The 14,470-nt window shown below is 33.4% G+C and overlaps 1 pseudogene; it reads right to left on the bottom strand.

Annotated features, from left to right (window-relative positions):
- Positions 1-557: 557 nt before the first annotated feature.
- Positions 558-12,379, bottom strand: LOC107675797 (asparagine--tRNA ligase, cytoplasmic-like; annotated as a pseudogene).
- Positions 12,380-14,470: the final 2,091 nt, after the last annotated feature.

Below are 14,470 nucleotides of genomic sequence, written 5' to 3'. Positions count from 1 at the left end.
TATATAAATATATTTTACTAAAAAACAAGTAAATATTTCTTCTTGTTTCTAGGTGTTATTAAATTGGTGCTTGTACACGTAAAACAAAAGGATTTAATATTCTTCCTGAAAACATGCCTTGATTATTATATTATTATAATACAGTAAACTACTATTATAATGTACATTAAACATGAATCTACTTGTCAACAATGTCTGTTTGAAAAAAAAAAAACACTTTAGACAATTTCAAAGCAAAAAAAATTTTTTTGTAAGTCTAACCAAGGCTGTTGATTAAAAATGATCTTCAGAAATCATTCTAATATGCTGATTTGCTGCTCAACAAACATTTCTGATTATTATCAATGTTGAAAACATTAATATTTTTGTGGTAACTGTGATGCATTTTATTTTTCAGGGTCCACAGATGAATAGAAAGTTCAATTAAGGAAGTTCTTTAATGACACTTTTGATCAGTTTAATGCATTCTTGATGACCTCAATGTGTTAATTTTAGAACGGTAGTCTACATCAGCAGGCTGTTACCTGGTTGGTGTACCAGTAGTAGGGTGTGGGGTCGATTCACGCTCTCTTATACGCCTCCAGCAGCTCCTCAGCGTCCCAGATACGCATAGAGCCTCCCACAATCTCACCCACGTTGGGCATCAGCACATCCACCTGACAAACACACATCAGCTAATTATAACACAGCTCTGCTGAATCCTGCTCTCTGAATACCCAAGCATTTTCCTGAATACTCCTATGACCGAATTTTTTTCATATATATATATATACACTACCGCTCAAAATTTTGTTAGAAAGAATAAAAATGTACTGACCCCAAACTTTTGAACGGTAGTGTATATTGTTAGAAAAGATTTCTATTTTAAATAAATGCTCTTTTTAACTTTTTATTCATCAAAGAATCCTGAAAAAAAGCATCACAGCTTCCAAAAACAATATTAAGCAGCACAACTGATAATAAATCAGCATATTAGAATAATTTCTGAAGATCATGTGACACTGAAGATGCTGGAAATACAGCTGCGCATCACAGGAATAAATTACAGTTTAATGTATATTAAAATAGAAAAACGTTATTTTACATCATAATAATATTTCACAATATTACATTTTTTCCTGTATTTTTGATCAAATAAATGCAGCCTTGACGAGCAGAAGACACTCCTGTAAAAACATTAAAAATCATTCTGATCCCAAACTTTTGAACAGTAGTGTAGGTTTATATGAGACTGTTACAGTGTAGCTCGACTTTTGCTCTGGTAACTCCGCCCACGGCAGAATCTCATTGGCTCATCTATCTGCATGTTTAAACACCAAATATGTTGTATATTGGCTGTGATTGTTAATGAGGATCCGGACCGATTCGGTGAGGCGGCGGTCCTCAGCGCGGCGCTGCATGTAGAAGGATTTGATCTCGGCTGGGAAGCGACACAGCAGGATGGTCTCGTTAATGCTGTCTGTCATCAGTCGCTCAGGGGCTTCTGGGATATCCTGCAGAAGTGCCACACAAACGGTTAAATACCCAAGCTTTTGCACTTAACGCATGAGACTCGATAAAACACACACCTCTCCAAACTCATAAAACGTCCCGTCGTCCCTTCTTGACGTTGTGCTCTTTCAGCCACGCGATGGCTTCAGTGTAGTTCATCCTCTTGAACGGACGTTTGGGAGGCTTGAAGTCCTAGAAGAAAAAACTAAAAATAGATTTATTTGACAGATTCCAGAGCCTCCATACTTTCTTATGAATTTATAGAACCCTTACAGTCTTTTCAAGTAAAACTAAAAATATTTAAAAAAAAATATTTACATTAACTGAAATAAAAATAAATCTTAAATGAAACAACTTTTTTTTTTTTTTTATTAAGTTGAAGTGCTAAAACTGAAATAAAAGGGAAAAAACCCATCATGAGCCTCATACTCTTTAATGGATTTCTATGAACCTTCCGGTCATTTGTGACAATGCTGTTATCTTTAACTAAATTTAAAATATTAAAAAATATATATATTTGCGCTAATTGAAAGAAAAAAGGTAACTGAAATAAAATAAGACAAAAAAAATATTTTATTATTTTTTGCATAGGCAAAATTTCTAATTTTCATTTAAAATTGAAGTGCTAAAATGACTAAAACTGAAATAAAAATGAATAAAAAACAAAATATCCAGAGCCTCAATCTTTTTTAATGAATTTCCATAACCGTTCCAGTCTCTGACAATGTTGTTATCGTTAACTAAAACAAAAAATAAACTTCTAATTTCCCTTCAAAATTGAAATGCTAACATTACTGAAACTAGAATATAAATGAACAGAGACTAAATAGTTTTTAAAAAACAAAACTAATAAAAATCAAAAAGTTACAAAAACTTTAATGTTAAATATTTAAATATTTTTTTAAATTGTAAAATATGTAAATAAAATTGTTAATTGAAATAAAATTAATGTTAACTGAAACAAAATAAAAGAAAAAAAACGTGTTTTTTATTACTGAAACTAGAATATAAATGAACAGAGACTAAATTGTTTTTAAAAAACTAAAACTAATAAAAATCAAAAAGTTACAAAAACTTAAATATTAAATATTTTTAAAAATGTAAATAACATTTTTTACAAATTTACACATTTTTTAAAAGTTATAAATATTAAAATACTGATTTCCATGAATTTGACAGGCCTGAATAAAATCAACCCAGGCCTAAAATGTCAAATATGATGTTATTTCCAGGTGTCTCAGGACTGTGATGCTCAGTGTGAGGTCAGGGGTCGTACAGGGTTGAGGTCGTAGAGCAGCTGCGCAGCAGGAGACTTCAGGACTCGGTCAACCACGTCACACACCAGATCCTCCAACCGCTTCAGAAGGTCTTCGTAGCTCATGAAGGGACACTCAGCCTCGATGTGGGTGTACCTAAACACACACACACACACTCCACTGACATGCTTCTGTGGGTTCCACTGAATGAACGCTGAGCGTCTCAGACTCACTCGGACAGGTGTCTGCGTGTGCGCGACTGCTCGGCGCGGTACGACTGCGCGATGCAGAAGGTGTCTCCCAGCGCAGGGATGCAGGTCTCCAGGTAGAGCTGAGACGACTGCGTCAGGAACGCGTTCTCACCGAAGTAGTTGAGACCGAAGAGCGTGGAGCCGCCCTCCACTGCACCAGAGTGGGCGGAGTTATCTGAGAACGACAAACATCTGTGTTCGATAAGATAAAAAAACATCCTGTGCCTCAAAGCAAGACTTTGCACAATGACTTAAAGAAGTAGTTCACCCCAAATGAACTAATGGAAGGAATTATTGTGATGTTTTTATCAGCTGTTTGGACTCTCATTCTGACGGCACCCATTCACTGCAGAGCATCCATTGCTGAGACACTGATGCAATACTACATTTCTACAAACCTGATGAAGAAACAAACTCACCTTAATCTCGGATGGCCTGAGGGTGAGAACGTTTTCAGCTAATGTTCATTTTTGGGTGAACAATTTCTCTAAAGGAGCAGTTCACTTCCAGAATAAAAATCTCCTGATGATTTACTCACCTCCATGTCATCCCAGATGTTCATGTCTTTCTGTCGTCAGTCGCAAAGAAATGAAGGTTTTTGAGGAAAACGTTATCTCCATATAATGGAGTTCAATGGGGACCAATGTGCTGAAGATCAAATCAGTTTCAGAGCAGCTTCAAAGAGCTCTACAGGATCCCAGCCGAGGAATAAGAGTCTTATCTAGAGAAACCATCGCTCATTTACTAAAAAAATAAACATTTATAAACTTTTTAACTACAAATGCATGATGTAATACGTCATGCTTGAAGTCCAGCTAGTGCAAGACCAGCATCTGTGGTTTTATGTATAAGTATATGTGACCCTAAAGCACAAAACCAGTCATAAGGGTCAATAAATAATCTTTCCATTGATGGACAATATTTGAAAATCTGGAATCTGAGGGAGCAAAATAATCTAAATATTGAGAAAATCATCTTTAAAGTTGTTCAAATTAAGTTCTTAGCAATGCATATTACTAATCAAAAATTAAGTTTTGATATATTTACGGTAGGAAATTTACAAAATATCTTCATGGAACATGATCTTTACTTAATATCCTAATGATTTTTGGCATAAAAGAAAAATCTATAATTTTGACCCATGCAATGTATTTTTGGCTATTGCTACAAATATACCCCAGCGATGTGGTCCAGGGTCACATATAAATGTGTATGTTTTTAGTAAATGAGCGATGGTTTGGCTAGATAAGACTCTTATTCCTCGGCTGGGATCCTGTAGAGCTCTTTGAAGCTGCTCTGAAACTGATTTGATCTTCAGACCATTGGTTCCCATTGAAGTCCATTATATAGAGAAAATCCTGGAACGTTTTCCTCAAAAACCTTCATTTCTTTGCGACTGAAGACAGAAAGACATGAACATCTGGGATGACATGTGGCTGAGTAAATCATCAGGAGATTTTTATTCTGGAAGTGAACTGCGTGGTTTGGGGAATGACCTCGTAGTAGCCCCGGCTGAAGAAATGCTCCCGGAAGCACTGCGTGACGGCGGATCAGACTTTCAGGATCTTGGAGACGTTTACTCCACGGATCATCATGTGCCTGTTGTTGAGCTGCACGTCCACGTCAGACTCCTCGTTCAGCAGGTTATCAGTGCCTCCGGCCGGAGCGAGACCGATCAGCTCCCAGAAATCACAGAGCAGCTCATGGCCACCCGGAGCCTTTCAGAACAAAACCATAAACTGTAGAAATCATACAGGCATGGGAATAATAACAATGACAGAACTTGCATTTTTAGATGAACTATACCTTTAAACATAGGTAATTAAAGGGGTCATTGGATGAAGTTGATATGATCCTTTAGGGTCTTAATGAAAAGTCTGTATCATAGTTTGGTTAAAATTTCTCAATGGTAGTGTAAAAACACCAACAGCACGGTTCAGAGCAAGCTGTTTTCTTGCATGTCGCTTTAAATGCAAATGAGCTCTGCAGACCCCGCCCCTCTCTTCCGAATATATATATATATATATATATATATATATATATTTTATTAGAGCATCACCCAACCTTAATCCTATATACTTTTTGCTTTTATTTTTATTTATTTATTTTTTAATTAGGGCATTGCCCAGCCTTAAACATACATAATTTTTGCTTTTATTTTTATTTATTTTTTAATTAGAGCACTGCCCAACCTTAAACATACATAATTTTTGATTTTATTTCTATTTAATTTTTTTAATTAAGGCATCACCCAGCCCTAATCCTATATAATTTTTGCTTTCATTTTAATTTTATATATATATTTTTTTTTTATTAGAGCACTGCCCAAACTTAATGCTACATAATTTTTGCTTTCATTTTTATTTATTTTTTATTTAATTAAGGCATCGCCAAGCCGTAATCCTATATAATTATTGCTTTTATTTCTATTGATTGATTGATTGATTTATTGTAAGAAGGGCATCACCCAGCCTTAATCAAATATAATTTTTGTTTTCATTTTTATTTATTTAATTTTTTGAATTAAGGCATCGCCCAGCCCTAATCCTACATAATTTTTGCTTTCATTTTTTATTTATTTTTTTAATTAGAGCACTGCCCAACCTTAATCCTACATCATTTCAGCGGCTCAGATGTCGGGAGTAAATGACGACTGCTATGTTCATTATTACATCCAACAACAAAACACCTCAATCGCTTAGGAGTCATTCTTGTCTACATCTGCTCCGGCGGTGAAACAATGAAGCACTGAAGACAGCTCACTCAGGGCGGAGTTAAGGGAAAACACTACTGTCAATCAAACTATCGTGGGAGGGGCCTGTCAGTGTGACGTCACACAGACAGGCATCTGAGATTGGCTCGATTTGAGAAAGGGGAAAACATTTAACCAGATAAAAAAAAAACACTGGGTGGATTTTTATCATTATAGGGTGGTTGTGTACACACACTGCCAACACACATTTCAGTTCAAACTACTTGTAAAAGTGCATGTCGCATCCTATGACCCCTTTAATAGTAATCATATTATATTAAATTCATATGAATGAATGAATCAGGGTAATATTCTCACCTGTTTGCCCTCAGGAACAGGTTTCACGGTTCCATACAGAGCGACGGTGCTCTCCGTAGACAACACCAGGCCATTATAACACTGACACTGCACACAACACACATTCATCAACTCAGAGACCATTTCAACTACACTTTACTGTATTTTACTTCTTATATTCATTAAACATGGCTGTTTTGGACAATGGAACATAAAACAACTCGAATACGATTTGAAAATATTGAGATATGCTTTAAATATCATCAAAATTCTGAAGAATATATAACAGAATTATTATATATAATTTTATATTTTTATATACATTTTTATACATTAATAAATAACGTTATAACATTTATAAATTGTTATACACCTATTTTAATTTTTCTAATTTTTACATTATATATATATATATATATATATTAGATTTACGGCTCGATTTGAGAAAGGGGAAAACATTTAACCAGATAAAAAAAAAACACTGGGTGGATTTTTATCATTATAGGGTGGTTGTGTACACACACTGCCAACACACATTTCAGTTCAAACTACTTGTAAAAGTGCATGTCGCATCCTATGACCCCTTTAATAGTAATCATATTATATTAAATTCATATGAATGAATGAATCAGGGTAATATTCTCACCTGTTTGCCCTCAGGAACAGGTTTCACGGTTCCATACAGAGCGACGGTGCTCTCCGTAGACAACACCAGGCCATTATAACACTGACACTGCACACAACACACATTCATCAACTCAGAGACCATTTCAACTACACTTTACTGTATTTTACTTCTTATATTCATTAAACATGGCTGTTTTGGACAATGGAACATAAAACAACTCGAATACGATTTGAAAATATTGAGATATGCTTTAAATATCATCAAAATTCTGAAGAATATATAACAGAATTATTATATATAATTTTATATTTTTATATACATTTTTATACATTAATAAATAACGTTATAACATTTATAAATTGTTATACACCTATTTTAATTTTGCTAATTTTTACATTATATATATATATATATATATATATATATATATATATATATTTTATTAGAGCATCACCCAACCTTAATCCTATATACTTTTTGCTTTTATTTTTATTTATTTATTTTTTAATTAGGGCATTGCCCAGCCTTAAACATACATAATTTTTGCTTTTATTTTTATTTATTTTTTAATTAGAGCACTGCCCAACCTTAAACATACATAATTTTTGATTTTATTTCTATTTAATTTTTTTAATTAAGGCATCACCCAGCCCTAATCCTATATAATTTTTGCTTTCATTTTAATTTTATATATATTTTTTTTAAATTAGAGCACTGCCCAAACTTAATGCTACATAATTTTTGCTTTCATTTCTATTTAATTTTTTTAATTAAGGCATCACCCAGCCCTAATCCTATATAATTTTTGCTTTCATTTTAATTTTATATATATATTTTTTTTTTATTAGAGCACTGCCCAAACTTAATGCTACATAATTTTTGCTTTCATTTTTATTTATTTTTTATTTAATTAAGGCATCGCCAAGCCGTAATCCTATATAATTATTGCTTTTATTTCTATTGATTGATTGATTGATTTATTGTAAGAAGGGCATCACCCAGCCTTAATCAAATATAATTTTTGTTTTCATTTTTATTTATTTAATTTTTTGAATTAAGGCATCGCCCAGCCCTAATCCTACATAATTTTTGCTTTCATTTTTTATTTATTTTTTTAATTAGAGCACTGCCCAACCTTAATCCTACATCATTGCTTTCATTTCTATTGATTGATTGATTGATTTATTGTAAGCAGGGCATCACCCAGCCTTAATCAAATATAATTTTTGCCATTGAAGATTGTGTAAAATATGAACAAACACACTCAGCACCAGTTTGTCTGTAAGAACACACTGCAGGAACCCGGTTCCGTCACGCAGCACAATAAACAGGAGGTTCTTTCCTGAGAAAACATGAGCACACACATTTAAAAACAAATGATGTTTTATATCTTCACTGAAACTAAGCTTTATGAATGCATGTTGCTGTAGCCGTCCAATAAGACTGCGAAGAATTCTGGATGGTGGTTTCAGGCTTGTTCTGTAGAAGAAAAACGAAATCTGCTCACCTTGTCTGCGTAACCGATGGACCCAACCGAACACCTTCGCCCTCTGCTCTCGGAGCGCCTCCAGCTTATCGATCTTCACCTGAGCGTGACAGAAAATACCAGAAAAACTGACTTTACAATTAAGAGGAACACTTTCACTTTCATATCAGCTTCATTAACATGCAACTCGTTTCATGATGGTTCAAGACCATAAATAACCCATTTAAAAGGAAAATAATAGCCATGTAGACCTTTAAATCAGACTAATTTGTGACCCTGGAGCACAAAATCAGTCATAAGGATCCATTTTTAGAAATTGAGATTTATACGTCACCTGAAGTCTTACTTTTTATTTTATTTTACAGAACAACAGTAAAATTACAACAATACTAACATATATGAATGTTGATAAGAGTTCTTGCTTTTTCTCAAGACCTCAATGCTTATTCTTGTTGACAACAGATTTATAAATGAGTCTCATTACGAATACATCGTATGTATCGCATTGTCACATGCTGGATGCTATTTGATCACGTCATATCATTGTTCGGTACAGTTTATTCGGTCTATTCGCTTATTTCGGCCGAATAATTTCGGTTGTCGAACATTCGGTGCATCCCTAGATAAAAGCATCTGCTGAACGCATAAAAACACTCACAGCTTTGGGTTCAGGAAGGCTGGGGTCGATCTCGATGACGATCTTTTTAGCTTCTTCCAGATTCTTCTCTCTGCGTTCAGCATCTTCAGCCTGTCGTGAGATCAGACAGACAGGGGTTAAAACAGACATACAGTCCCGTGACGTGGACGGGAATTATGGGTCTATAGAGGATCCACGTGCCTCCTTCTTGTCTTTGCTCTCGTTCTTCATTTGCTCTCGATTGAAGAGCTTCTTTGTGTTCTTCATCTGAGTCTTAGAGATGACGGCCCAACGCTAACAACACAAACACACCATAACAGTCAAACAAAGGGTTAAACTATTCATGGGATACACTACAGGTAAATGACAAGTTATTATTAAACGCCTTAAAACGTGATCTTATGCCAAATATGCATATTAAAAATAATGAAATAGTCACATATTTTATATGCACCATGCAAACAAAAATGGAGACTTAAGTTACATTTTTTTTTTTGTTCAGAACAGATGATATAGTTAATAGACACTTTCATACATTTCAAAATAATATCTATAGACTGGGTATATTATTTGTTGCACGTCTGCACAGATTTGTCCATAAGAAGTAAATACTAAATAAACCCTTAGCATGTATATTTATTGGAAACTTGAGATATCTGAGAGCTATTCAATTTATACATAATATTTAATTTTAAATTTACAGCTATTAAATTTAGGCCATGTAAATTCATATATATTATTTATAATTATAACAGTTCTTTTAGTTAACTACAACTAAAAGCATACAAAATTGTTGTTACTTGAAAGAAAAATGTAAATAAAATATAAAAAATGTATATTATACTTATATTATGTCAGCTTGTTGCCATGGCAACATTTCCCAATTTAATTTAATTTAACTTGATGTACTGAAACAAATAAAACTATATTTACAAAAAAAAAAACACAACAAAATTTTTCAATAAAATTACTAATAAAACATCTAAAAATAAAAATGAATTCAAAATATTAATAAACTATATATATAGCAGTGCATACAAAAAAATACAAATTCTAAAAATATTTTTAAAATAGTACTTATCACATTTATATTTACATTTAGTCATTTAGCAGAGCTTTTATCCACAGCGACTTACAAATGAGGAAGCAATCAAAATCAACAAGAGAGCAATGATATACAAGTGCTATAACAAGTCTCAGTCACTAACATACAGAGTCATAACTTAGTTACTATATAGGTTTTACATTTTTTTATGTATTTCATTTTTTTATTGGTTTCAATGAAGGTTTCACTTTTAAAATACTTTGAGAGTCACTTTTTGTCAAATAACTTTGAAGTACTTTTTGCTGTCCTGAGGTTATGTTTACGTCAGGAAGCAATCTTTGGAATCAATAGATCTATATGATGATGATTCTTGTTACTGTTAGTTAGTGTAACACCTCTCCTTCCTTCTGCGAGTCCACATAGATCACCGGAAAAGGTTCCTTTCCAACAAACAGCAGGGCCTGAAAAGATTACAGAGAACACTGAGGAAACAGGAACGATCAGTGAAATATGAAATATGGAAATGATCTGAATCCGCCGGGATGAGGCACCTTGAGCGGTGTTTTAAAGGGCTTCTGCTCTGATCCGTCTCCATCCACATCACTGCCCTGTTTATCCGACACGTACAGCTCTTCTGCAGGAGCAAGCCACAGCAGCGTCTGTTTAACGCGCGCTGAAACGCTTCTTTAACCAGTCTGATTCATTTGATCTAAACTAAAGTGTTTATTCACAGAGATGCGAAGCAGTTATATTAAACTGGCTAGGAACATGCTAATCACGCTAACAATGTGCTAGCAACATGCTAATCATGTTAGAAGCATGCTAGCAACTTGCTAATCATGCCAGAAACTTGGTAGCAACATGCTAATCATGCTAACAATATGCTAATCATGCTAGAAACATGTTAACTACATGCTAATCATGTTAGAAACATGTTACCAACATGATAATCATGTCAGAAACTTGCTAGCAACATGCTAACAATATAATAATCATGTTAACAACATGTTAGCAACATGTTACCTACATGTTAATCATGCTAGCAACATGCTAATCATGTTAGAAACATGCTAACAATATGCTAATCATGCTATAATCATGTTAACAACATGTTACCAACATGATAATCATGCCAGAAACTTGGTAGCAACATGTTAATCACGCTTCCAATATCTTAATCATGCTAGAGACATGCTAGCAACATGTTAACTACATGCTAATAACATGCCAAGCATGTTAGAAAAATGCTAGAAACAAGATAATCATGCTAATAACATGGTAACAAGCTAATCATGCTAGAAAACATGCTAATCATGCTAACAACATGTTAATCATATCAGAAACTTGGTAGCAACATGCTAATCACGCTAACAATTTGTTAATCATGCTAGAGACATGCTAGAAACATGTTAACAACATGGTAATAACATGATAATCATGCTAACAACATTTCAATCATGTTAAAAACATGCTAATCATGCCAGAAGCATGAAACTATCTATCTAACTATATTTTAAACTTTACATCTGTTTCAAACTTTTCAAGCTTTTACAATGGCTTCAAATTTTCAGGCTGGACTTTCTTTCTTTGTCTTGATTAACTTTTTTATCTAGTTACTAAATATGAGCGTATAGATGAGATATTGATCAGCAGCACATTCTGATGCAACCCTCTGCAGAGATTGTGTAAATGTAACCACTGGAGGAGTATAATTATGTAAACGAGTACAATAGAATGCTAATCAATATTATGTAGTACAGTAATACAAATCAGGGTGTTTATGTAGTATATCGATCTATATAAATTCACCACTGGTACAATACTACACATAAGTATAATAATACAGATAAATAAAGTATGTGTCGCGTACTGCAGTATGTATAAGTGTAGTATGTGTAGTATAGAGCAGTATGAAGTAATAACAGGACAGCACGATCTGACGCAACCCTGCAGCATCGTCTTCATCATCATCATCATCATCACCACCATCATCATCATCATCATCATCATCATCATCATCACCACCATCATCATCATCATCAGCATCATCAGCATCAGCATCATCATCATCTTCATCACCACCATCATCATCAGCATCATCAGCATCAGCATCATCATCATCATCTTCATCACCACCATCATCATCATCATCATCAGCATCATCAGCATCATCATCATCAGCATCATCAGCATCATCATCACCATCTTCATCACCACCATCATCATCAGCATCATCATCATCATCATCATCTTCTTCATCACCACCATCATCATCAGCATCAGCATCATCAGCATCAGCATCATCATCATCATCTTCATCACCACCATCATCATCAGCATCAGCATCATCAGCATCAGCATCATCATCATCATCTTCTTCACCACCATCATCAGCATCAGCATCATCATCATCATCATCATCATCAAACTCACTGATCGACATCCGAGCGACGCCATCGTCCGCCATACCCGCAGGTGAGTAGAGTTCGGTTCGGGAGGTGTTTTCAGGTAAATGCTCCGTTAATCGGTTCCTGTCACCGCACGCATGCGCAGGAGGAGAGCCGTTCTGCGCTGTCGCTTCGGCCGGGGATTGGCCCGTTCGCGAGATGACGCTTTTTCGGGAAAGCTGATTGGTTGGGGTGAGGCGAGGGGGCGGGAGTTTGAATAGAAGCGAGTCGAGTTGGTTGTTGTCGGTCAGTCACTTTTTTTTTTTTTGTAGAAATGATTGAACATTACAATAAATTTTAACAATTAAGTCCACACACACAAGAAAGAAGAACAATCTTAATCTATAAGACAGCATTTAAGAGAAGAGAGAAAGAAAGAAAGAAAATAAAATAAAGCTATAATAATAAATAAAAAAACATACATATAAACAACTAAACAATAGTTCAAATTATCTCAAGGACTACAGTGAGGGAACTATACAAGAAAACAATTCCTCCATGAAATATTTCAAAGATTCCATTTCTAATAAAAATTAATTACATTACAATTAAATTTTTGTTTATGAATGGCGTCGGTCAGTCACTAAACCTGTTTTTCATACAAACATTAAGTAACATTTCTTCATTGCTTATATACAAAAATATTCTGGACTGAAATGGAACATTTAATTAAGAATAAATTGAGCATTGCTTTATAGCTGAGTGGTTCTGACATATTAATATACTTTAATGTGCATGATATTGATAAAGATAAAGCATATCTTGTACAACCGTTAAAATACATGGGAACGTTTCATATTCATAAAATGAAATGGTCAGACTCCAAACCAATTTTTTCTCACTTTAAAAATGATTTCAAGCTTTATTGTAATGCTTTATAAAACTGCACAATTAAAAATGCCATTAGAGCATATAACATTGTATGTACATATGACATCGAATTTTTCCTTTGAATATTATTTATATATATATTTACATATTTTTGCACTGATTTATTGCATTTTTGTTATGTTTTGTTGTTTTTTTTCTGTTTTGCAAAGGATAATTCTCATTGTATTGTTCTTGGTTATGGCATTAATAATAATAATAAAAACTGCATCACAATGCAAAAACATTATGTAACATATGACACTGAAAAATGCAATACAAATAGATGTAGCGAAAGTGGAAGGTTAAAAATTAAATTATAAAATTAAAACTAGTTATATATATATATATATATATGATAGGTTTCATAAAAGTCTGTCTGTATAATACATGATTAAAAAAGGTTAGGTACTATAAAACATCAAAGTATTTATTAAACAAATGTGCAGATGTGTTCATTCATTACTGAATGTGTGTGTTTTGTGTATTTAATCTACATCTCTTCATCACAACATGACCATCATCATCATCATCATCATCATCTCCAGCTCCACATCAGCGGACCTCGGCTTTTCTTTTCTCCACATGCAGATCTGTGATTCAGCAAAAAGAAAAAGAAAAGAACAGACATGCATTCATTGATAGACTTCATTCAGTCATTCCCGCCTGTAGTAGAAACAGTTCAACACTGAATTTGTGCAGCTGAAAGATCGCATACAGCAGCAGAATACAGTACAGGGTCATTTCCAGGGAAAAGCTGCTTTCAAAAAGCACTGCAAAATCCTCATCCAAACGCTGAAACAACACCAGCGATGCATTCAGTTTAACAACAAAAATCCCAGCAAAGCAGTCAGTCTTTACATTTTCTGAAGGAAGTGCCTCTGTAAACTTATTACCATAATATTAGGCTATTTGAGGGGTGTTGTGGGTGTTTTTCCTACACACTACTGTGTTAGATGTATTATTTATTTATTTATGTATTTATTAATTTTTTCTTATAATTTGTAAAAAAAATAATATCTATATAAAATATATATAATATTAGTATAAAATTAAAATAATTTTTATTTGTAATTTTTAATATATTTTATTTATATTTTATTTTTATTATTTATATATTTAGTTTAATCTTATTTGTATTATATTTTGTCAGTAATTTTACATTTAATATATAATAGTATAAAAGTAAATATTTTTGTTATATTTAAAAATATTTTATTTTAATATGATTATTTTTAATATTTTAAAATTTTTGTTATTACACACACACACACACACACACATATATATACATATATATGTGACAATTATTT

The sequence above is a fragment of the Sinocyclocheilus anshuiensis genome, unplaced genomic scaffold, assembly GCF_001515605.1.
Source record: "Sinocyclocheilus anshuiensis isolate Anshui unplaced genomic scaffold, SAMN03320099.WGS_v1.1 scaffold708, whole genome shotgun sequence".
Taxonomy (NCBI): domain Eukaryota; kingdom Metazoa; phylum Chordata; class Actinopteri; order Cypriniformes; family Cyprinidae; genus Sinocyclocheilus; species Sinocyclocheilus anshuiensis.
Note: the sequence above shows the minus strand (reverse complement) of the source record. Positions and strands in the feature narration are given on the sequence as shown.